Source organism: Vipera berus, assembly GCF_964194415.1.
Source record: "Vipera berus genome assembly, chromosome: 6".
Classification (NCBI taxonomy): domain Eukaryota; kingdom Metazoa; phylum Chordata; class Lepidosauria; order Squamata; family Viperidae; genus Vipera; species Vipera berus.
In genome coordinates, this window is record NC_138208.1 from 87,494,303 (window position 1) to 87,520,782 (window position 26,480).

Genomic DNA, 26,480 nt, shown 5'->3' on the forward strand with positions numbered 1-26,480 from the left:
TGGGCAGCATATAAATTTAATAATTGATAAGTAAATAAGCCTCTTCCAATCTGGTATTCTTCTAGATAAGCTATTCCCAGCTACTGCACAGGAATTACAGAATCTGTATCCGAAACAGCTGGAAAAGAGCATGTTATAGAAGCCTTCTTTTGTAACAGCTGCTTTTTTTTTTAAGGCTAGATTAAATCTTTGGATTCATATATGCTGACCTGGTTCCTGAACTAACCCATTTTCCTGAATGACATTAACCAATCCAAGGGACTAGAGTTTGTAGGAAAAAAATGCCAAGAAAAAAAAGTAAAAGTAGAACAACACTCTGATATTAAACAAATTTTGCACATTCTACAGCTACATTTACACGCATGTGAAGTTTTATTGGTTTTTAAAGGGTTTTACAGTGGCTTAGTGTATTGGGAAAATCCAGCTTTGGGGGTTCATGATGGGGTTCGTTTTTCAGGTTGCTTATTCTCCAAAGCGCCTGAAGGCAGGACGAGAAGCAATGGATGGAAACGAATGAAGGAGAGAACCAAGCTAGAACTAAGGAGGAATTTCCTGACAGTGAGAACAATTAATCAATGGAACCATTTGCCTCCAGAAGTTGTGAGTGCTGGAGGTTTTTTTAAAAAAAGATTGGGCAACCATTTTTCTGAAATGGTATAGGGTTTCCTGCTTGAGCAGGGGGCTGGACTAGAAGACCTCCGAGGTCCCTTCCAGCTCTGTTATTTTTGTTATGACGGGGATGGGGTGACGAGGTCCATGATTCAATGTAGTGCATAGTAGGAACCCAGAAATTAAATTAACTCAGTGTCTCAGTAATGTTGAGTCTATTGTGGGAACTCAACCACCACACCTGTCTTTGGGGGATGAGATCAGATTCATGTCTGTTCTTTCGTGTGAATGCATTGACGCCTCCGACAGAAAACAACATTCCCCTTTTGGTGCGATGTTATGTGCCAAATGAGAATTAGCACTATAAAACCAGTGCAGTAAACCAATCCAGAGTGCTGTTTATCCCCCACCATGCAGGTGGATCGGTAGCAATTAGCTGAAGATAGAGTTGCCTCTTTGCTTTGATGTGGTCAGCTTTGGTTTTCTCAACAATTAAGCCCCGCTGGCCTCAGCTGGGAGAAATCTGATGCCACACTATTCTACTTTGTGCCAAGAGTTACAAATCACAAAGCTGTAAAAAACTGCAGCCCTTCCTCCCTTCCCTAAGATAAGAGTAAACCGCATTTCTCTTGGAATTAGGCCTGCCTTTTGACGAGATGGCTGGACTGGAAGATTTGTGGGGGAAAACAAAAAGTCCCAGGTAAAAACAAAGTGCTGAAGATCCAATTTCCAACCATTCTCTTTCCTTTGATGAATTCGAGCAATGTATTTACCTCTTCTCTCTCTCTCTCTCTCTCTCTCTCTCTCTCTCTCTCTCTCTCTCTCTCTCTCTCTCTCTCTCTCTCTCTCTCTCTCTTTTATTGGGATGAACACTTCCACAAGCACCACCATAAAATGACTCTTTCTGTGACCTTGACTCCCACCTCTTTCGAAAACTAAAACCTGGCAGTTATGTTTGAGCACTTTATGTAATCGATTGGTAAGTTTTATTGATAAGATTTCGCCCAGTGAATCTTATGAATGGCTTATTTCACCTAGTATTAATGCTATAAAGACCCTCCTACCAGTCTACTACACAGAGAGTTTTCAACTTGTAATAATAATAATAATAATAATAATAATAATAATAATAATAATAATAATAATAATAATAATAATAATAATAATAATAATAAAAAATAAAGTTGGAAGGGATCTTGGAGGTCATCTAGTCCAAACCCCTGCTCAGGCAGGAAACCATTTCAGACAAATGGCTGTCCAGTCTCTTCTTAAAAACTTGCAGTGTTGGAGCATTCACAGCTTCTGGAGGCAGGTTGTTCCACTGGTTAATTGTTCTAACTGTCAGGAAGTTTCTCCTTAGTTCTAGGTTGCTTCTCTCCTTGACTAGTTTCCATCCGTTGCTTCTTCTCCTGCCTTTGGGCGCTTTGGAGAATAGCTTGACTGCCTCTTCTTTGGGGCAGCCCCTCAAGAACTGGAAGACTGCTATCATGTCCCCCCTCGTCCTTCTCTTCAGTAAACTAGACATACCCAATTCAGCAACTGTTCCTTATATGTTTTAGCCTCCAGTACCCTGATCATCTTTGTTGCTCTTCTCTGTACTCTTTCCAGAGTCTCAACATCTTTTTTACATCGTGGTGTCCAAAACTGGATGCAGTATTCCAAGGGTGGCCTTACCAAGGCATTGTAAAGTGGTATTAGTACTTCACGTGATCTTTGTTTAGTGACCACTTAAAGTTAACAATGGCACCGAAAAAAGTGACTCATGATTGGTTTTCACACTTGCAACCTTCTGCAGCATCCCCAGGGTCATGTGATCACAATTGGCGACTGACTCATCTTTATGACGGCTGCAGTGTCCCGGGGTCACATGATCCCCTTTTGCAACCTTCTGGCAAGCAAAGTCAACGGGGAAGCTAGATTCACTTAACAACCCTGTTACTAACTTAACAACTGCAGTGATTCAATTAACAGCTGCAGCAAGAAAGGTCATAAAATGGGGGCAAAATTCACTAAATTGTCTCGCTTGGCAACAAAAATTTGGGGGGTCAATTATGGTCGTAAGTCAAGGACTAGCTGAACGAGAAACATCCTCGGCATATGGCTCTGTGTGACCTCTAATTGAAAACCTCCAGCAATCAAAAAGTCATCCATAGCTCAGTGGGACCGCAGCTATTTCCTGTGAAGTGGTCCTGGGTTCAATACTAGACAGAACTGACATGTATCTCTGCCTGAACTGCAAGCCTCTCAAACTCTATGGAAATTCTCAACCATCCTGGTCCTAGTTGTCCCAAAGGTGCTTTTCGAAAGGCAACTGAACTTTCTTGTGTTTTTTTTCCTTGAAAACATTTCACTTCTCATCCAAGAAGCTTCTTCAGAACTTATTGCCTTTAAAGACGCTTAACTTGCCTTCTTTAGAACTGAAGAAGCTTCTTGGATGAGAAGTGAAACATTTTCAAAGGGAAAAAAAAGCAACAAGAAGAAAGTCCAGATGCCCTTTGAAAAGCACAATCTGGGACAGGCAATAGCCAAACTTCCACGGACATTTCAATTTACCTTCTCTATTCCATTCCAGACGCCTGGAGTATTCTTCTTCCAGGATCGCACAAAGAACTGTATTATAATGCAGACCACCACAAGCCCTTCTCTGAGGGAGAGAGACAGTTAAGAAATAGGAAATATAAATAGATAAAATATAAATAACTGTTGAAGACCCAAGGAATCGGAAGGGTCTTGTTTTAAAAAACAGTCATGGACCGCTCACAACCTCAGCTCAGTTAGTCTTTTATGACAAACTCAGCCACTGCCTTGGTGGGATAGTCAAACCCAGTGCTTTTTTGTAAAACAAAAAGGTGCCGGAACTGACACGTCATACAACCCACCTTGCCTACCCTACAAGGTTCCATCCAAAAAAGGTGCCTGAACTCCGTTCTGAGCGTTCTATGAGAAAAAAAGCCCTGGTCAAACCAGACTCTCAGTTTAAACTATGAGTTTGTTTGGTCACTGCTCTTTACTTCCCAATGTGTGTATGGCTTCCAAATTCACTGGTGCCTTTCTTATCCTGAGCTTCAAGTTTATAATGTGTTGTAAAAGAAATTAGTCATCGGCTAGTTCTCCGCTCAACAAAGTTTGTACGTACATGCGGCCACAGCAGTTAGAATTTTTAAAGGTGATAACCTCTGGAGATCATCAAACTGACCACACTTAATTGAAAAGAATCCTTCAGGATCCCAGAGGCAATTAGCCTTCCCACATTGCCGTGCTCAATTTCCCACGACATCTTAAAAGCTCTCAAGACCTCGTTTACCTGCTCCACCATTTGATCTTAATATTCAATTTTTGTCACGGGACAATATGGAACACACGGAGAGCGGTCCTACTGGAATCTTGAGAAAGTCTGATTAAAATTAAATCCTAGTGAGTTCCATCGACAAGATTGCATTCCTCTAGAGACTGATCTGGGAATAGGTTTTAATGAGCTCAATGGGCTATTTCTGAATAAACATGTCTGCAATTGTACTCCTCTCCTTAATAAGCCTGCTTTAAATTGCAGCGGTAGAGGAATCTGACAACTTTTTTTTAAAACCACAGGCAAAAAATAGCTATGGCAGTGTGATATTTATCACCAGACAGGGTTACACTGCTCTGGAAGCAACCATTACCCCAGGATGTGGGAGGGGGAAAAAAGAAAGTTGGGTTTGGTTTTCACTTTGCAGTTCAGGGCATACCTAATGAAACGGAACTGCAAAGGATGATTTCCAAATATATTTTAAAATTTCCTAAATCCAGTGCTTTTTTTTTGTAAAAGAAAAAGGTGCCAGAACTCACACATGCCTTTTCTACCCTACAAGATTCCATCCAAAAAAGGTGCCGGAACTCCGTTCTGAGCGTTCTATGACAAAAAAAGCCCTGCCTAAATCTAAACTCACTTAACAACTGCCTTGCTTAGCAACAGAAATTTAGGGCTCGTGTGTGGTCCTACGTTGAGGACTACTTGTATTCTAAGTGTAGAGTTTTACCTTTTTTGTCTGTTTGCCTTGTTAGTGCTCTTATTATTCTAGCTCCAATTACTTTCCAAAGAGAAGAAAGCCAGTTCAGTGTACTGGTTAAGGCCCCAGGCTAGAAACCAGGGACCGCGAGTTCTAGTCCCGCCATGGGCACAGAGTCAACTGGGTGACCTTTGACCAATCCCTCTCTCTCAGCCCTGGGACTAACCACTTCCAAAATCTTGAAAGGAGTCAAGGCTGACTTGAAGGCACACACACACACACACACACACACACACACACAACTTTAAAAGTGTAGAATACTTGCACTGTGTGATCACATACACCCAGACCACACACATTTGATCTTAACCAAACAAACCCCAAGAAGTGATATATTTAGTTAATGTTATCATCTGCCCTTATCCATGTACATGTGGCCCATTTTTAGATTACTGAATTTTATCACTTATTGGTCACTGAGACCACAATAAAGATTTTCTTTTGCCTTCTTCAAATTACCGGGGAAAGTTACACGTCTATCACACCTATTTTTTTTAATGAAACGTTCATCCAAAGTACCGTGTATATATAACACTCTCAAAATATTTTTTTCAATTATATTATTAAAAAAAAAGATTCTCAAACAATGGTCTAAATAAATTTTCTGTTCCTGCACCAGCCCTATGGAATGATCTCCACCCAAAGATCCAGGTAGCTCTAACCACATTAGTCTTTAGGAAAATCTTGAAAACCTGGCTCTTCCCTCAGGCATTGGGGTCAGATTATTAGTTAAGCATGCAAGGAATTAAGATTGTGAGATCATTTTTAGTGGTCTTAGTTACATTTCTTGTGTGTGTGTGTGTGTGTGTGTGTGTGTGTGTGTGTGTGTGTGTGTGTGTTTAAAGTGCAATATTCTGTTTTTATATATCTGTTGTAAGCTGCCTAAATTCACTGTATGAGATGGGCAGCTGTATCAATTGTATAAATGAATAAAAGCCATCAAACAATGTGAAACAGTAGCATGATACAGGTGTAAAAAAAATCATGGTACTGAGATCCATAATAATCCAAACATTAACACACATTGGCTGCATTCACATAATACACTTAACCCGATTCCAAACTTAACCCATGTTCTTAATTTATGTAGTGTATCTCACCATAAACTAAATAGGATGTGTTAGCACAAAAAAGCTAAAAAAAAAAACCCCTACCTCTAACAATACTTTAAACTAATAAAGTGCAGTATTTTGCGTGAATGTGCTGTTCCACTTGATTCAATTAAACCTATCACATAACTGCAACCTCTTTCTTCTTTCTTTCCCCCTTCTATACTTATGAAAGAGGAATGGAAACAATATCATTTCAAATGGTCTTTTTACTGTACTGAGATTTTTTTTGTTGTTCACTGTTCAGAGTTCCTTCTGGCTCTATATGGGCAGCCACATAACTCTGTTTAATAAATAAAAATAATTAAAACTAGCGAGCTTAGCAAACTGCAGTCATCCAAATGCAATAACATGCCTTGCTCCTTGAACAAAGTACAATATGCTACACATAGACTCCATGCCAACCGTGATTTCATTGCAATGTAGAAGTAGGAATGTCTAATCGGAATCTGATGGACATTCTGGCTCTTCTTGAATTTATAATTTTGGGATTCGGGTTTGATGATTCCTTGACTAAAAGTAAATAGGAAATTATCTAGTAAACCCCAAAGCATTTCCCTTCCAGGTTGATCTTTATTCATATAAATGCATTCCCCACTTGTGTAGTCACTTCTGGAACATTAAAAAAAGTTGGGAGGCTGCAGACCACTGCTTTGCTTGGAAGTATGCCCAAGTCCTCAAAACAACACACACATACACACACACATAGAGAGAAAGAGAGAGAGAGGGAGTAGAGGGAGATATAAGAAACATCTAGGTTGTGTGTTTGGGGTGAGTCCATGTATGAGTATGGATTGACAGGGAGTAACTTCACCAGTTTGTCTTCTAGTAAAGGAGTGTTTTCTGATGGAGTCATGTTCCCACTGGGTCATTTTGTTTTGAGTACCTCCAATATGGTCTCTACATGCCAGGGCTGTTCTCATCTTTCTTTGATCAGATATCCTGGATTGCATACAATTAACTGTCAGAATGCCAACTACCAAATAGAGTCCATGACTAAGCTTCCCTGCAAACCAGCTAGCCATCTGTCTTCCTCTGAATGAATCGCCGATGAATTCTCAAATTCCCAAAATCACCGACTGCCAAATATTTAATGTCGATCGAAATACCAATTCAAATATTTGGCCAGTTATTCCCACAAACATTTGACTGGGTAGGCCACTTCCAAAGACTCTTCTGGGATCAAAAACTGTGACGAGGGAATGGGGGTCCACCTCTTTTCTGAAGCAATAATGGAGGCTCAACGACCCAACTTAAAATGTCCACCATCACACCATCCACGTGGAACAATAAGTAAATCGTAGAGAGCGAGGCAGATGCCAAGCAAGATTGGTTTCGGTAGCACAAGCTCATGCAAGCCAGAATGTACGATAAAAACAACAAGAACAAGCGAATTACTGGTAAAATGCCTTACAAAGAGTCAGATATATTCGCGTGGACAATGCACACAGCCCCTTCTCCAAGGAGACAGGCGGTTAAGAAGTATGAAATATAAATAAATAAATACATTCGCCTTTTGTCTCTTTCTCCCTGGAAGTGCTGAGAATCAAACTACAAGCAATATCACAAAGGAAATAAGTACGTTGGTTTTTTTAAATGGAAACCTTATCTTTGCCATGAAGATACCAGCTAGTCTGCAACTACCGGTAGCCACCATCTTTTAGCATCCCCCCCCCGCCCCGCACTTGTCCATATGTGATACAGGAAAGAAAATACAGATGGGGTTACGAAGGCAAGTAGTAACCTATGAGGATTGTGTACTACCCCAGAGTTGCCTTTTGTGAATTAAGACAGTTATACATTTTTGATAAATATATATTTACAAAAGATAGTAAACATCCCTAATCATATCACACTATAATGGTTCCAAGAGATACACGAGAAACAATTTCCTATTTTAGATGGAATGAGAAAGAGCCAATCAGCCTAAAGGTGGATCATGGGATAAGGTGAATTAAGAACGATTTGCCGAGGGCTTTCTACACTAGTACCTATTTTTACCCAAACTGGGCTTGGAGTACCTCTCCTCCAACTTGGCTGAGAAGGTGAATGTCAGTTGGGCGTGATCCTACACACACCCTCAGTTCTTTTAGCTCTAAAATGGGAATAGTAATAAAATGGCCTGGATAGTGAAACATGTTAAAAACGTAATACAATAAAGCAGTGGTTCTCAACCTGTTCTTCGCCATGGACCCCGCCCCCTTTAAATAACTTTTGTGGCCATGGACCACCAAGACTTAAGATTTAAATCATCACATTTCTTCAAGCCTTCGCAGACCCCCTGTGACGACTCCACCACCCCCACCCCCACCCCGGCCCAGGGTCCGCGGACCACAGGTTGAGAGCCCCTGTAATAAAGGATTTTAAAAAAGACCGTATTGAACTTACCACTGAGGTTCAGCTACCAAAATCTCATATAGTCCTCAACAAGGCGGGAGTTAAAAGTCATCCCAAGCATCAAATCCATTGGCAGTCAGGAACGTTGCAGCTTTCTTTCGTTTGCTGCTGGACGGCTCCTGAATCAGCTGCAGGCAAATGAAAAGGAAGAAAGAAAAAAAAAAACCACACCAATGAAGCTTCCATTTCCAATTCATTCTGCTATCTGAGTCAGGAGAGCAACAATTAAGAAATTCTCCCAAAATATATTTTTTTTGGAGGGAGCGTGTTTGGTCCACTTTTCCCCTCCAAGGGAAGAGTCGTCTCCTTAGTATTGATGGCAGTTCAGCAATGCCGTGAGAAGACCCACAAGCTCTTGAGAACTAGCATTTGCTGTGGATGCCACTCCCGGGGTCGGTACAAAAAAAGGTTATGAAAGAGCCATTTCATTTCATTTTTAGTGAAAATATATTCTCGTTGTTATTCCCCTTTTCCAAGCACAGGTACACTCCATCTTCGTCCCCAGAAGCAGAGTGGGGAAGAAGATATATATATATATATATATAATAACTCTGGTATGAACTGTTTGTACTGTACAAATTGCAGAACTTAGCACATACAGTACTCCTAGCTGTAACATAATGAGGCTGCTTAAACTGCGTCCCTATCCTTTCTTGCCAATCTGTGATGCAAGAAGCTGCCTTGAATCTAGTTTCATAACAGGTTCTCAATTCCACACCTACTCACACAGGAAAATCCTTTAAGTCCCCAGTCAATCCAAGAACCGTATTCCCTTTAACGATTATTACAATAACCCTAGTCTCTCCTGGTCCAATACATACCCTGTCTACATCTGTACATTTTAATAATGTAATCATTTGACGCAAAGTTGTAGAGGGCTAGATCCTTCTGAGTTCAATGGAAGCAACAAAGAAGTCTCGTGGGCGGAACAGACGCGAGAGAAATCTCAGAGAAAGAGTGTGGTTACCTATTTGGTCTACCTGAAAGCTTTCAGAACTGTAAAACAGAACTATGTGAACAACTATAATAATAATAATAATAATAAGTTGGAAGGGACCTTGGAGGTCATCTAGTCCAACCCCCTGCTAAGGCAGGAAACCCTATACCATTTCAGACAAATGGCTGTCCAGTCTCTTCTCTCAGTCAAGCGGAAAAATTCTTATTTCCTTAAAACTACATATTGTACTCCCGAACAGGTGTGGATGATGGAACTTGTATCTAACAGATCCAGAAGGCAGTAGATTCCAAAAGTCTAAAGTATCACTGAATATCCATACAGATTTTTTTGTTCTTTTTCATTTGCCATGTGCTCTAAATTCTGAATTTATTTATTTTTTCCTTTCATACACTATAATCCCCGCCAAACAGTTAGAACACGAAGGCTGAGGGAAAAGCAACAGGTTGATGACAGACCCAAAGTCAAGCTTGAGTTTTAGAGCTGAATCCCCCAGAGGCAACTTGGCCCATGGTGGACTTCAAAAAAAAAAGCAAGGTGGCGGAGTGTTGAGTGCAAAAAAGAGCAACGAAGATGATCGGGGGACTGGAGGCTAAAACATACGCAGAATGGTTGCAGGAATTGGGTATGTCCAGTTTAATGAAGAGAAGGACTAGGGGTGACATGATAACTGTGTTCCAACATCTAAGGGGCTGCCCCAAAGAAGAGGTAGTCAACCAATTTTCCAAAGCACCCTGCAGGCAGAACAAGAAGTCATGAATGGAAACTAAGCAAGGAGAAAACCAACCTAGAACTAAGGACAAATTTTCTGACAGCGAGAATCAGTGGAGAATCAGTGGAGAATCAGTGGAGTGGCTTGCTTCCAGAAGTTGTAAGTGCTGCAGCACCGGAGGTTTTTAAGAAGAGACTGGACAACATTTGTCTAAAATGGTATAGCGTTTTCTGCCTGAACTGGGGGTTGGACTAGAAGACCTCCAAGGTCCCTTCTAACTGTTTTTCTGTTATTCAGGAAGGAGATATATATATCACCATGCTGAGACTCAGTGCCTGATTGAGACCAAGCCAAGTTACTCACGGACAACATTAAGTGGATCAAATAATGCTTTCAGTCATTCAGCTGATACTAGCCAGACAGCAAGTGTTTGTAGCCCATATCTGTATTCCAACCAGCAAAAAAAAAAAAGCTCCTGTCTCTAATCCTTTTAACTAGAGATCAAACCTGAGACATACGGTAGTGAAGGTAAAGTATGTTCTGCCAATGGACCGCAGCCCCAGTCCTTTGCATCGACAGGCAAACGTAAATTTAGAAACACGTTACCGGGTAAAGAAGCAAAAAAAAAAAAGGAAAGTATAGGATTAACCAGCCACGTGGTTCAAAACACTCACGTACAGCAATGGTTCCGGGTTTCAATCTTGGTTTCCCTGAGCAATCCATTGATTCCGCAAGCCAACATTACCCCGCCCAAAACGGGGAAGGAACGCTCCTGGTTATCTTCTTCTTTAGAAAACATGGTCCATTTCTGTGTGCCTCCAAGGAGCCTACGTACTAGTCCATCTGCAGGCTGAAATATTCTATTCTGACTTCCAAAGTTATTTGATGGAAAGAGAGAGAGAGGACGAGAGAGACAGAGAAAGAGAGAGAGAGAGAGAGAGAGAGAGAGAGAGAGAGAGAGAGAGAGAGAGAGAAATATTCTATCCTGACTTCCAAAGTTATTTGATGGAAAGAGAGAGGACGAGAGACAGAGAGACAGAGAGACAGAGAGACAGAGAGAGAGACAGAGAGAGAGAGACAGAGAGACAGAGAGAGAGAGATCAAAAAAAAGGCAAGGAAAGAATTCAAAAGGTCACAGAAAGACGAGGGCAAGAGAAATAAGGTGTGACATAGAGCACTTTCATTTTTCTTTGGGGAAAGTTTCCTTCTTAGGTGACTAAAAAACAAAAAACAAATCTAGAAAACTTGCCTGCCAGATGAGACCCATCGCCTGTACTGTACTATTCATAGCAAGCAAGAAACTTAGCTCTCTCAATCTTGAAACCATTCACTAAGAATAGAGGGAAATGTCAATTCCCAGCAAGAGACCTCGCCTCCTATTAGCATACAAAGGTGGCCACGTGCCCCTCCAAAAGCACATCCCCCTGACTCATCCAAGCCATGCAGAGAATTGTGGAGCACTATTTCCTCTCCGTCTAAACCCGGTCTTGCATTATAAATGGGACACTGGGGGCTTTCCTCTTGCTTGCTTTGATGGTTAACTCCCAAGCCAAGCTCAACTTTGCCCAGCACTGCAAGGAGGTTGGCCAAATCTGAGTTTTGAGTCAGCCCTCAATTATACACCGAAGGAAATTAGTCAGCAGCACGCAGCACATGTTTTGCAACGAGTAGCTTGTTCGGGCTCTCGTGCAATGTTGCTTCTGACAAATGCAAGATCCTGGCAATGCCCGAAGCCCAGGAAAATTCCATAGACCACCACCACCCCCAAAAAAAAGAAAGAAAGAAAAGAAAAGAAAAGCAAGACAGCAGGGGAAGCGAAGAGGAAAAAAAAGACAAGAAAAACAAAAGTGGCTGATTTGTAAAAGTATCATGCCAGAAGCCATTTTCGACTCGATCTCATTCTGCAGCCTGTTTTATTTGTTTAATCGTTCCATTTATATAGCTTTCCATCATCTCGTTCCTATGTGATTCTGGGTAGTTCGCGACCATTTAAAAATAACCAAGAGAGAAAAATACAAATAAAAGCAACAAATGCACAATTGTGGTAAAAACCCACAAAAACATAATCAACAGCAGGTAAATATGATCAATAAATCCAGTTTGCTATCATCTGACTTGAACACTACGCAGGGTTAGTTAGGGTGGGTGGAAAACGGAAAGACAAAAATATTCTCTCTTACGTGCACATTTTTAAAAAAAGGGGGAAACGAGATCCTTTCTTGTGCGTGCCGAGAAAAATAATTGGACAGAGTATAATAAGCTACTGGTAGCGCGGTGGTAAAATTAACTCCTTTCAGAATTTGTTAAACTACAGAATGAAAGTTCTTCAGCTTTTCTCGAATTTCAGAGGAAGGAATCGAAGGGGAACTCATCAAATTTGCAGATGACACTAAGCTGGCAGGAACAGCCAACATCCCAGAAGACAAGCTTGGGATCCAAAAAGATCTTGACAGACTTGAACCATGGGGCCCTAAATCCAACCAAATGAATTTGAACATGGAGAAAAGCAAGGTTTTACCCCTAGGCAGGAAAAAACCAAAGGCACAAGCACGGAGCAGGCGAAACCTGGCTCAAAAACAGCCACTGTGAGAGAGGGACCTCGGAGTCCTAGTGGACGATCACTTAAACCCGAGCTAGCAGTGTACAGCAGCGGCCAAAAAAAAGCTAACACAATCCTGGGTTGTATAAACCCAGGCATACAATCAAAATCACGTAAAGTATTAGTCATGCTTGATAAAGTCTTAGTAAGGCCACACCTGGAATCCTGCAGCCAGTTTTGGTCATCACATTACAAAATAAATAAATAAATAAATGCTGAGTCTTTGGGAAAAAGTGCAAAGAAGAGCAACTAAGATGATTAAAGGCCTGCAGACAAAAACACATGAAGAAAGGTTGCCGATTACAGATACTACTGTTGAGGACACTAAGTTGATGTTGAATTTAATTACGGCAGCGAGACTTTTAGTAGCGCAATATTGGAAGAAGAAGGAACTGCCGACTATAGAAGAGTGGACTTTGAAAGTTTCCAATTTGGCGGAAATGGCAAAGATCTCGGCGTACTTGAAAAACCAGTCGCAACAGAGATACATTGTGGAGTGGAGAAGATGGATTGATTACATCGAGAATAAATATGGGACTATAAAGTTTCACCTAGCATTTGAATAAGTATTGATGTGATATATAAATTACTTGTAGTTACTTTAATAAGAGTTAAAGTGCGATAGACCTTAATATTTTATTGTTGTTTGCATATGGTAGATTATGATTGTTTGTATTTTTATACCCTGTATTGAGCTCTGGGAAGTCGGGGAGGGGGGAGGGGGAGGGGAGGGAAGAGTTGGGGAGGTTTGGGGAGAGGGGAGGGGGTTGGGAGGGGTTTTGTCTTTTAAAAAATGTACTGTAAAACTTTTCAATAAAAAAAAGAAAGGTTGCCGGAATTGGGTATGGCCAGTGTAGAGAAAAGAAGGACTAGGGGATGACATGATAACAGCGTTCCAGTATTTGAGGGGCTGCCACAAAAAAGAGGAGATCAACTTATTTCCCAAAGCACCAGAGGGCAAGACAAGAAACAACGGATGGAAACTAATCAAGGAGAGATGCAACCTGGAATTAAGGAGGAAACTTCCTTGACCGTGAGGACAATTAACCAGTGGTACAGCTTGCCACCAGAAGTTGTGGGTGCTCCAACACTGGAGGTTAGTAAGAAGAGGCTAGACAGCCATTTGTCTGAAATGGTACAGTCTCCTACTTGAGCAGGGGGTTAAACTAGAAGACCTCCAAAGTCCCTTCCTGCTCTATTCTGATTGATTGATTGAATCATGACACGTGCCTTGGATCATAAAAACTATCAATTGGATAACTGAACGAACAGTAACTGCAGTGACAGACTGACGATAAGGGCATGCCCCTTTGGAAATCAAGGTCGGTCTCCTTAGATTGCTTCATAAAGGATAAAAATCGCCTCAAAACATTGGGTTGAGGATGCAAAGAAGTTCTAATATGCATACAGGACTGCAGGGGGGGATACACATCCGTGACAAGTTGGCCCAATCTGACTCCAACATCTCCTTGTGTGCAAATAAGGAGTGGCAGATTGAACATAATCAATGCATCTATAAGCTGCACTCACACATTTCAGCTGGTTCTTGAATTGATCCTCTTTCCTAGGTGGCAGCAGACAAATAAGTACAGAAAACCCTGTACCGCCATCAAATGATTGGATGAGATCCAGCCCTTTCCTCTTAGGTGAGTCTTCCTGCTATGGCAGTGCTGGCGAACCTTTTTAGAGACCGAGTGTGCCCAAACTGAAACCCAAAACCCATTTATGTATCATCGGGTGCCGGGTGGGCGTGGCCCATTGGGTGGGCGTGGCCCATTGGGTGGGCGTGGCCCATTGGGTGGGCGTGGCCCATTGGGTGGGCGTGGCCGTGGTGGTAACGGCACTGGGCGGGACTAAAAAGTTCAATCAATTCCAACTTTGCGAGATCTTTTTTTTCCCGTGAGAAGTTGAAATTGATTGATTGGTTGAACTTTTTTTTTTTGCACACGGCGGCGGAGGCCTAAAGCGAAAAGGTTTTATAAAATCCAGCTGAAGGCCTAGGACTGGGGCGACGGCACGCGTGCCCACAGAGAGGGCTCTGTGTGCCACCTGTGGGACGTGTGCCATACGTTCGCCACCACGGTGCTATGGGAATGAAATAATGGGAGACTGATCCCATGTAAGCTCTCTTATTATCTTTAAAGGAAAAGCAAGATATAAATCTGAAAGCAAGCAATAAATAAATTGGTTATGCCATCCTGCGTTTTTTATGTTTAGTGTTTTTTTTGCTAAAGTCAACAATATTAACCAAGAATGGGAGAAACTGAAATAGGAAAACAATTCCTTGGCATTCAAAGATTAAAGATTTAAAGATTCTCGTAGGCTCATCTGTTTGTGAGAGGTATCTGCGATTCAACACAGAACTGTTATCAAAGAATACTACTAGTGCAGGGGTGTCAAACTGCCGGCCCACAGGCCGGATGCATCATAGCGAAACCGCACCCATCCCATTGCTGGCAATGGCAAAAAAAAGTCGCGATACATCACGACACGTCCCATGATGTTGAGAGTTTGACACCCCTGTACTAGTGTAACACCTGTATCTTGATTCTTGTAAGAAAGTTCCTGAAAACCATATCTACAATTTGTTCATCTTTAATGGGGTCAAACCAAGATCATGGCATCCAGCCCTCTCAATTCCTGGCAAATAGATGGGGAAGAAATGGAGGTAGTGACAGATTTTATTTTCCTGGGCTCCAAGATCACCGCAGATGGGGACTGTAGCCAAGAAATTAAAAGACGCTTGCTCCTCAGGAGGAAAGCCATGGCAAATCTAGACAGCACACTAAAAAGCAGAGACATCACCCTGCCAACAAAAGTGCGTATAGTCAAGGCTATGGTCTTCCCAGTTGCAATGTGTGGCTGTGAAAGTTGGACCATAAGAAAGGCTGAGCGCCAAAGAATCGAGGCCTTTGAACTACGATGCTGGAGAAGACTCCTGCAAGTCCCTCGGACTGCAAGGCGATCAAACCGGTCAGTCCTAGAGGAGATCAACCCTGACTGCTCTTTATAAGGCCAGATCCTGAAGTGGAAACTCAAATCCTTTGGCCACCTAATGAGAAGGAAGGACCCACTGGAGAAGATCCTAATGCTGGGAAAGGTGGAGGGCAAGAGAAGAAGGGGACGACAGAGAATGAGGTGGCTGGATGGAGTCACTGAAGCAGTAGGCATGAGCTTAAATGGACTCCAGAAGATGGTAGAGGACAGGAAGGCCTGGAGGAATGATGTCCATGGGGTCGCGATGGATTGGACACGACTTCGCAGCTAACAACAACAACAATGGGGTCAAATGCTCTTTTCAGAATAGCAAGCTGATCTCCATGTGTCTGCACATTCATACATGCATACGCATCTCTCTATATATCACGTAACAGACTTAATCAAATCAATTAAAAGGGACAGAAGCCAAATTTGTGTATTACCCAAAGCTTAGTTTAACCTTTACTTTGCAAGCAAAGGTTCTGGCATCTATCCATCCATCATTATCCTGGCACTCCAAAACCATTAAAAGCAGCTTCTTTCTTGGGTGAACAGCAACAAAGAAGAAAACCAGGAAATTGTGACAGGCATTTCACCGTCCAGCCTGGCCCAACTAAATGCAGAATTTAAACCATGGCTGTAAGTTCTCCACAAGTCCATGAACAAACAGTGGCAGCAGCAGGAACCAAATCGAAAATCTCAGAAACCCCAGCGTCTCTCATAAATTCACATTCAGTTTGAGTTGCTTTGACACACGGGAGGGGAAAAGAGAGAAAACTATACCTAAGCAATGTTTTAAAAGTTCACTTTGGAAAAATGCCACAGACTGGGAAGGGAATGCCTAAATCTGGAAAAAGTCTAATCAAGTTTTGTAGGTCTCAAACCATGAGGTATCACTACTCAACCTTTTAAAAAAAAAACATAGATGAAAGTTAGAGGAGATTGTTGTACTTGACTCAGAAGGGGGGGGAGAGAAGGGCAAAAGAAACACCAAAAAAGGCCGCCGATCTCCAGCCCACAACCCATAAAACTGGAATGTACAGAAGGGTCACACATTCATACTGTATCTGTATTAGTCAGCTGAAGTCCATGCCAACCTCATTGACTAAGAGCATGAGTAGCGGTACAAATAGCTGTTTCACTCACACCTGCTGCAAAGATAAATCCTCATTTTCGCCTAACTGGCCCTGAACTAATACAAGAGGATGTTAGCGTTATAGATGAGCAACCAGAGTTGTTTTTTTTCAGCCTTACAAATCGTTTTAGCACGCCACAAATACTATGTTCCAGGATTCCCCCTGAAGCATGTTAAAGCAGAAACATCCCTTCTCCGTTCGTTTTTTTTTTCTTCCTTTCTTCCTCTCTCCTGAGCTAAACAGATACTGTTCTAAGGGAGCAAACAGACTGAGGCAGGGATTTCTGATTTCCAGAAATTATTTGAAAGGTTTTGGCTACTATGGTTTATCAGTTAGGATTCAGAGAAGAACAAAAAAAAAAGATGATTGGTGCCAGGAGGCTGTAAATGAAGAACGGCTGCAGGAATCGGGTATCTCTTTGTCTAGTGAAAAGAAGGACTAGGGGTGACATGATAGCAGTCTTCCAATATTTGAGGGTCTCCTACGAAGACGAGCGGTTGAACTCTTCTCCCAAACCATCTAAGGCAGAACAAGAAGCAACAGATGGAAACTAATCGAGGAGACAACCAACCCAGAATGAAGGAAAAATTTCCCGACAGTGAGAACAATTCATCAGTGGAATAGTTTCACTCCAGAAGTTGTGGGTGCTCAAATACTGGAGGTTTTTAAAGAAGAGACTGGACAACCATTTCTCTGAAATGATAGAGTTTCCTGCTTGAGCAAGGGGGTTGGACTAGAAGATCTCTAAGGTCCCTTCCAACTCTGTCGTTCTTAACATTGTGCATTAAATCTGGAAAGTAGATGGCATTCATTGTTATATCACGTTGTTGTTTTTTGCTGCTTATTTTTTCCTGTTCTGTTTTCGACTTGCTAATAAAGGCTTTCATTGTCTCGAGTGTAAAGTGCCACATAGGCAATAAATCTGAATGAAATTAGGCTGAAAACAATTTTGTCTTGTGGTCCTGGAGACTGTTCCAGGGACAGTCTTCACACCCCCAAAGTACAGCCATTTTGTCTCCATTGTCTTTCGTGGCAACGTTTTTATTTTTAAGAAAACGGAGAATGTACCACAGGTTGTCCTCAACTTAAAACCATTTGTTTAGTGACCATTCAAACTTTACAGCAGCACTGAAAAAAGCAATTAATGGTAATTTTTTTTACACGTACGACTGTTGCGGCATTCCCGCGGTCACATGATCCAAATTTGGCCCTTAGCAACTGGCATGTATCTATGATGGTTGCGGTGTCTCAGGGTTCATGTAATCCCCTTTTATGACCTTCTGGCAAGCAAAGTCAATGAAGAAGCCAGATTCCCTTAATAACTGTGTTACTAACTTACCAGTTGCAATGATTCACTTCACAAGTGTGGCAAGAAAGGTCATAAAGATATGGCAAAACTCACTTAACAACTGTCTTGCTTAGCAACAGAAATTTTGGGCTCAACTGTACTCGTAAGTTGAGAAATACCTGTATTTTCTTTCTACTATACTAAAAGACTGGTTACAACTATTTTTATAGTCAGTCAGACTAGCTAGTCCTACTTCAGAGACTTAATGTGACAGCCTAAGCCAGGGGTAGGCAACCTTGGCTCTTTTATGACTCGTGGACTTCCAAGCTGGCAGGAATAGCCAATACTCCAGAAGATAGGCTTAAGATACAGGAGGATCTGGACAGACTGGACAGACAAGCACATTGATTTGTGCTTAGATTGTAAGCCGCCCTGAGTCTTCGGAGAAGGGCGGGATATAAATGGGATTAAAAAAAAAAGACTCGAACACTGGGCACTATCTAACAAAATGAAATTCAATTGTGAAAAAAGTAAGGTTCTGCATTTAGGCAGGAAAAATCAAATGCACAGGTATAGTATAGGTGGTACCTTGCTCGATAGTAGCAACTGTGAGAGGGATCTCGGAGTCCTAGTGGACAATCACTTAAGTATGAGCCAGCAGTGTGCTGCAGCTGCCAAAAAAGCCAACACAGTGCTAGACTGCATTAACAGAGGGATAGAATCAAGATCAAGTGATGTTCTCTACATGGGGCTGCCCTTGAGGACCACCCGGAAGCTCCAACTGGCACAGAATGCAGCCGCGAGAGTTGTGTTGGGAGTTTCCCGATACTCCCATGTCACACCTCTGCTCCGTGAGCTGCATTGGTTGCCAGTTGTCTTCCGGGTGAGATTCAAGGTACTAGTAATGGTGTTTAAAGCCCTACATGGCAGGGGTCCGGAGTACCTTAGGGAACACCTGCTGCCGGCGTCAACTTCCCTCCGCCCTGTGCGTTCCCACAGAGAGGGACTCCTCAGGGTGCCACCGGTCAGAGAATGTTGTCTGGTGGCCCCCAGGGGGAGATCTTTCTCTGTGGGCGCCCCGGAGCTATGGAACCAGTTACCGGTTGAGCTCCGGACGGCGCCCGATCTTCGCTCCTTTCGCCGCGATCTGAAAACATACCTGTTCGAACAAGCCGGCCTGGCCTGAGGGGGGATTGGTGGGGTTTTTTACTATCATTTTATTGGGGTTTTTATTAATGTACCAACTGTTTTTATGGGCATGTATTTAATTATCTTTTAATTTTTGTAACTCTGTGTTTTATTCTTGCCCTGTACACCGCCCTGAGTCCTTCGGGAGAAGGGCGGTATAGAAATATTAATAAATTAAATTAAATTAAATTAAATTAAATTACTAATACCACTTTACAATGCTTTGGTAAAGCCACACCTGGAATACTGCATCCAGTTTTGGTCATCACAATGTAAAAAAGATGTTGAGACTCTAGAAAGGGTACAGAGAAGAGCAACAAAGATGATTGGGGGACTGGAGGCTAAAACATATAGGGAACGGTTGCTGGAATTGGGTTTGTGTAGTTTAATGAAGAGAAGGGTGAGGGGTGACATGTTGGCTCAGGAATTCTGGGAGTTGAAGTCCATGAGTCATGAAGGGGCCAAAGTTTCCCCCATGCTGGCACAGGAATTCTGGGAATTAAAGTCCATGAGTCATGAAGGAGCCAAAGTTTCCCCCATGCTGGCTCAGGAATTCTGGGAGTTGAAGTCCACGAGTCATAGAGTCATAGAGGGGTAGGCAACCTTGGCTCTTTTATGACTGGCGGACTTCAACTCCCAGAATTCCTGAGCCAGCCATGCTGAGGGGAAAGGGAGAGGTTTCCATGCTGAGCCATGCTGGCTCAGGAATTCTGGGAGTTGAAGTCCATGAGTCATAAAAGAGCCAAGGTTGCCTAACCCTGGGCTAAGCAAACGAATATCTAAAAGTATAGTTTCTATCAAATTTTCAGCCTATGCCCCCTCTCTCCACGTTGGGATCAAGACACAGTAACAAAACAATAAAGATGCCTTCAGTTGAGTTCAACTCTTGAGACTTATGGACAGATTCAGATTATTTTCCTTTCTTAGAGGAGCTACCCTCGCCTTCCAGGATGTTTTTCAACATCATAGTCTAGCCTACAGCCAGGATTTCCTATTTTTCCTATCTGAGGGCTCATCTTAGCTTCCGAAGCCAAGCAATTATCAGGCAGTTGTTGCTACCTGATGAAATGAAGTTACAAGGAGGGGGTGGGGGAGCTAAAAATGAGCAGGCAGAGAAGTAGGCTGACTGTAAGATAATGATGATGGAATGAATAGTGGCTGAAATGTGCAGAAGATCTGCACAGCCAATTGTCTATGGAGATTCTCAAGTCATCCAGGTCACGGTTAGCCCAAGGTGCTTTTTCACAAGGCAAATGGACTTCCTTGGCTTTTTTCTGGAAGATGTTTTGCTTCTTATCCAAGACGCTTCTTCAAAGTTCTTCTTCAGCACAGATAAACTTTCCAAGTGGCCTCAATGACTCTGAGAGAGAGTGCTAATGACCATATGGCGGCAAAAGGAATATAAATCCTTCCATTCCCCACCATTCTGTCAGAAGCTTTTGGATGAGAAGTAAAAGGTCTTACAGGAAAAACAACGGAAGTCCAGTTGCCTTTTGAATAAGCATCTTTGGGACTGTACACCAACATATCTGAAAACTGGGCAGTATCACATAGGATGTTGGGCCACAAAATATATTTTTTTTAATCTGGTATGTTCTGTGAGCTTAGCCTGCACAGTTAATGGCCTAATGCAGAGATGTCAAACTCGCGATGTAACGTGATGTCGTGCAACGTATCGGAGCTATGGGGTGGGTGCGGTTTCCTGATGACGCATCCTGCCCGCTGGCCGGCAGTTTGACACCCCTGGCCTAATGTATCATTCAAGCCCAGGAAACTGGATTATTTGATTAAATCATGGTTTAGCTAACAGACGTTAAACTTTCTTGCAAATACAGCGTTGTCCTAAACTACTGTTTGGTGAGCTATGGCTTTGTGAATGTTTAACAACTGCTGAGTTTCACACATCACACTAAGCAAAAAGCAAACAAACCATGTAATGGCTTGGCATGTGACGGGAAACAGATGAAAAAATAGCTTGTGGGAAGAGGAAATTCAGCTCTCAAAAGGCAGATATTTTCAGGAAAAGGAAGTTAAAATCTTTCATTTTATTTCATGGACAATGAAGATGACACAGGTTGTCCTCAACTTATAACAGTTTGTTTGGTGTACATTTGAAGTTACAATGGCACTTTTAAAAAGTGACTTATGGCCATTTTTCAAAGTTATGACCATTGCAGCACTCCCACAGTCACATGATTTACATTTGGATGTTTGACAAATGGTTCATATTTATGATGGTCGCAGTGTCCTGGGATCACGTGTTCACCTTTTGCAAACTTCTGACAAGCAAAGACAATGGAGAAGCCAGATTCACTTAACAACCATGTTAGTAACTATAACAACTTCATTGGTTCACTTAACAAATGTGGGAAGAAAAGTCGTAAAATGGGGCAAAACTCACTTAACAAATTTCTCATTTAACAACATAAATGTTAGGCTCAATTGTGGCCATACCTGTATAGTAATAATAACCTATCTTAATAACGCTTCAGAAAGACAATTGTCTTTGTCAATGTGGGCCGAAAATACAGAGGAGTTGGGGCACAAGAAATCTTTGGCCCACATTCTCTGCAAAGTTTATCTTCCTGGTCCTATTGTATTCCCATAACCCTTGATTAAATTATGATACAGAAAATGGGTCCACAAAAGCAATTCACCATTACTAGCCCAATTCACTCTAATCCCGTGTTTTTAATAATAATAATAATAATAATAATAATAATAATAATAATAATAATAATAATAATAATAATAATAATAATAATAATAATAATAATAATTAATAATAATAATAATAATAATAATAATAATAATAATAATAATAATAATAATAATAATGTCGGAAGGGACCTTCGAGGTCATCTAGTCCAACCCCCTGCTAAGGCAGGAAACCCTATACCATTTCAGACAAATGGCCATCCAGTCTCTTCTTAAAAACTTCCAGTGTTGGAGCCTTCACCGCTTCTGGAGGCAGGCTGTTCCACTGGTTAATTGTTCTCACTGTCAGGAAGTTTCTCCTTAGTTCTAGGTTGCTTCTCTCCTTGACTAGTTTCCATCCGTTGCTTCTTGTCCTGCTTTCAGGTGCTTTGGAGAATAGCTTGACTCCCTCTTCTTTGTGGTAGCCCCTGAGATATTGGAAGACTGCTATCATGTCACCCCTCACCCTTCTCTTCGTTAAACTAGACATACCCAATTCCAGCAACCGTTCCCTATATGTTTTAGCCTCCAGTCCCCCAATCATCTTTGTTGCTCTTCTCTGTACTCTTTCTAGAGTCTCAACATCTTTTTTTTCCCAGTCTTTGCAACTTGCAGATGTATGACTTTCAGCTCCCCAAATTCTCCAGCCAAGATGGCCACAGCAGAGAATTCTGGGAGTTGAAGTCCATACGTATGAAGTTTTTCCAGATTTGGAAACTCTGCTCTGACCATACATAGGGGCATCCTGAGGCCACCCCAAGGGTGTAACAACTCTCCCAAATGCTCCGGCTTCAGGAAGGGCACAGGTTCCACAAGTCCTGCTCCAATCAACTACTTCACCCTGGCTCCGTTTTCCCAGCTTTTCTAAGGCGTTTCAAAAAAAAAACCCAATGTCTCTGGGATACAACAAGCCACCTGTTCTCCTAGCACTCAGAAGACAACCTGATGGGACACAGGATAAATTCTTGTCTTTCAAGAAAATAATAAATACAATAACAGGATGGCTTCAAAAATATAAATGCTAATCTTGGAACAAGGGTGGGGTTTTTTTGTTTTTTCCCCTACTACCATGGGACTTTCTTTAAAGCCTGATTGCTGGGACTTACAGGAAACTGAGAATCATTCAGATGATTCATTTCAGCTACAACAAGATGATGTTTTGTTGTGAGGCCCCTTCATGGTGTGTTTGCTCCTGCAGTTTGGCCTCCTCCGTGCCAGGCCTACGGACGACTCAGTGCGTTGGAGTCGTTGGAGGCTGAGAAGATGTAGTTCAATAGAAAAGACAACCCTGACATTTTCCACAAAAATCTTACTAGAAATAATTTCTAGGTCAACGCTGCTAACATCGAATGTTCTGGCTTGACAAGAGATGAAGAAGCAGCTATTTCATATGTTAAACTTGTGTATTGCTTTAAGACAGACATGTCAAACACAAGGCCCGGGGGCCGGATCCGGCCCGCGAAGTGGTTTCATGTGGCCCGCGAAAACCATCCTGGAAACAGGGAGGGAACAGCCCCCGCTGCCTTGGCCCTGGCCCAGAGACCCTCCTCCTGCCAGAGACCCTCAGATCTGTCCCACTCCTGCCCAGGCCCCCATAGGCACCCTTGATGCCAACGATGTAGAGCTGGCCATGCCCACCCAGTAGGCCATACGCACTCTAGCCACGCCCACCCAGTAGGCCACGCCCACCCAGGCCACACTCAGCCAGCCCCCTGAGGGCAACCGCAATGCTGATGCGGCCCTCAATGAAATTGAGTTTGACACCCCTGCTTTAAGAGATAGGGTTAAGGCTGGGAGGAGGAAGATTGTGCCTCAAGGCCATATGACATTAAAAAAAGATAAGAACTTGGCGGGTTGTCTAACGGAAGGGAACTGATTCTTTAAATTAATTGGAGAATACGATTTAATGCCAAAATTAGAAAAGCGGAGAATTGTGTTTTAATATATTGTGCAAGGGGGCGGAGATTTCAGATTCCAGCTTCCTTCGAGCAAGCATTTGCCGGTGTGTATTAGGCTAAATAAAGGACTTTTAAGGTAAACAATGCTTCAGAGTCACTTGAAAAGCCCATACGTCGGAAACGTGACATTCTAGCTGGCAAAGATCTCCATCCAGAGTCACTCCCCAATCACTGCAATCCAAATTCAGCCAGAAAGTGATATAATGAGGTTTTCCCCCTCTTTTCCTTTATCTCAGACATGTCAAACACAAGGCCTGGGGGCCGGATCTGGCCCGCGAAGTGGTTTCACGCGGCCCGCGAAGCCATCCTGGAAACAGTGAGGGAACGGCCCCCACTGCCTTGGCCCTGGCCCAGAGACCCTCCTCCTGCCAGAGACCCTCAGATCTGTCCCACTCCTGCCCAGGCCCCCATAGGCACCCTTGATGCCAACGATGTAGAGCTGGCCACGCCCACCCAGTAGGCCACGCTCACCCTGGCCATACCCACCCGGCCCCCTGAGGGCAACTGCAATGCTGATGCGGCCCTCAATGAAATTGAGTTTGACACCCCTGCTTTATCTTAATCCTCCTAGAGGATTTATAAAATAGAACATAGAATCACGAGGGTTGGAAGGGACCTTGGAGGTCTTCTAGTCCAACCCCGCGTCCACGGCAAGGAGATCCGATGCTATTCCGGACAAATGGTTGTCCAGTCTCTTCTTGAAAACCTCCAGTTTAACCCGTTTCTCCGTTTCTGCTTCCCCTAAGTTTCTTCGTGCAGTCACTTGAGGACGATCCCGAGCGGTTGGTGCATTTGGAGAGACTGCTTTCAAGGAGAAGAAATCAATCTTCTGGAGGGCAAAGGGTTTGTCGTGTTTGCTGTGGCATATTGCCGAGCATTCTCTACACACCTATAATCTTCCATTCCTCGGTCTACACATTTCCTTCACCCTGACGCTTCGTAGACCTGGTCCCACCAAGCTAGCAAAACAAACGTTCATTTTGCTTTCAGCAGCAAGAAACCCAAAGTCATTATTGTCACAGGAAAAAAAAATAATATGGATTTAGGGCAGTTGCTTCAAACCGATCTGCTCTGTTAGGATTTCCACTGCTGTCAACTCTCCTCTCAGCACAGGCCACGTTGGCTTACCTCAGGAGGGCACCAAAATCAGAGAAGGATGTTCTATGGCCCTTTCTTCTTACAAAACCTTCCAAGCCTAGCAGTTTTTCCTCTTTTGTACAAGGAGGCTAGCTGAATGCACGACATATGATTTTTTGGGGGGGCTCGGATAGATGGAGAAGACTGAACCATAGGAAGCTGGCACCCAGAAACAGCAAAGATTTAAACTGGTACGGTCCCCAACTCTCAATTGGCTTTGTAAATCTGGGCATTGTCGGCAAAACCGACAGACAAGCCAGCAAGTCTAATAGGCAATCTGCCTGGCACCCTTCTCGTTGAATGCCTACTACCCATTAGGGAAATCTTTAGTCTCTGCAATGACTTCTGAGTAGATAGCTTTATTACCAAGGCCAGATCTCCTTGCTAGGAACTCAACATCTTGATAGCATCTATTAATGAATGGTGTTTTGCCCTTCCCTCTTGTTATGGTCCCCTGTCCCAGGTAACATAGCAAGAGAACCTAGGAATTGTCTTTAATTTCCCTTCTATACTCTAAGGCAGGGGTGTCAAACTCGCCCCAGTCACGTGACGTGTCGTGATGTATCGCGACGTTTTTTTCCACTTGCTGGAGCTGCGGGTTGGGCATTGCTTCCGCATGACGCATCTGGCCCGTGGTCCAGCAGTTTGACACCCCTGCTTTAAGGTATTAGGAAATTCAACAGATGGCTGGGCAGGGCTGCTTGGGAAACAGAGCAAAACCAACTGATTGATAAGGAAATTGCCCCAGGAGAGTTTGCTGAAACTATCCTGAGAACTGAAAGATTTTTTTTCATCCAGAAAAAAAAATCATTTATTTCTCCATCATATTTACATGGCCACCCATTTCATGAGAAAGTGACTCTTTTTTACTATTTTTTTTTTTACTTCCCCGATATCTTGGCTTGCTTTTTTGAACAGGGAAAGTATGTCCCTTTAAGTTATTTAGTATCCCGCCTTTTATTATTTTTTATTATCTTAATAATTTTTAGAAGAAAATGTGGACTGAACAAAACTAGGATGGAGATGAATGGACAGGCCTGCAATGAGTAAACCTTCCCAAGTACATGTCATGATCTAGCACAAATTGCACCAATGATTTGTTCAGTTTCTGCAGAGATGTCTTCATATGTGATATCACTCATATGTACACACACATACAAAATTCTCTCCAATCTGTCTCCTTTATTTACTGTTTTTATATGCAATATTTCACAAGACTGGGTTGGCACACGTTAACTCTGATGGCTGATGTACCAACGTATTAAATTAGGTTTTAATATCAGTTCGTGCCGTTTTGCTCGTTTCTGGCTTAGCATCTTATATGAATTCCTTCTATTTAATTACTGTAGCATTCAGCGTGCTTTACAAATAAAGCCCGTCAATTTGTTAAACTAATAGCCAAGTTGACTTTTGCAAATTCATCCAAATGTTGCAGGATGCTTCTTCACCGCCTTTTATCTTCTGGTATCATTTTAACATAGGCTAGACTGAGAAATCATGATTAATTAAGCCCCAGAGATTTAAACCCAGATCAGTCATATTTAATATTCTAGCATCCCATCTCAATTGACTTAGTGGAGGAAGTTGGGCTCATGTAATCCCTAATTTCTAAGAGATTTGAAGCCCAATATTCTGTTTCCTGCCTCTGCTTTTGTCCGTGGCACTGCTGA

The 26,480-nt window shown here is 42.5% G+C and overlaps 2 long non-coding RNA genes across 3 annotated transcripts in view; one reads left to right on the forward strand and one right to left on the reverse strand.

Annotated features, from left to right (window-relative positions):
* Nucleotides 1–26,480, reverse strand: part of LOC308670312 — a 123,938-nt gene that overhangs the window by 35,388 nt on the left and 62,070 nt on the right. For both annotated transcript variants that reach the window (XR_014026988.1, XR_014026989.1), the window contains one exon: nucleotides 8,153–8,289. This is a non-coding gene — a long non-coding RNA (uncharacterized lncRNA). The remainder of the gene's footprint in view (nucleotides 1–8,152; nucleotides 8,290–26,480) is intronic.
* LOC308670313 overlaps nucleotides 1–26,480 on the forward strand; it is a 605,733-nt gene that overhangs the window by 7,838 nt on the left and 571,415 nt on the right. The window lies entirely within an intron of this gene.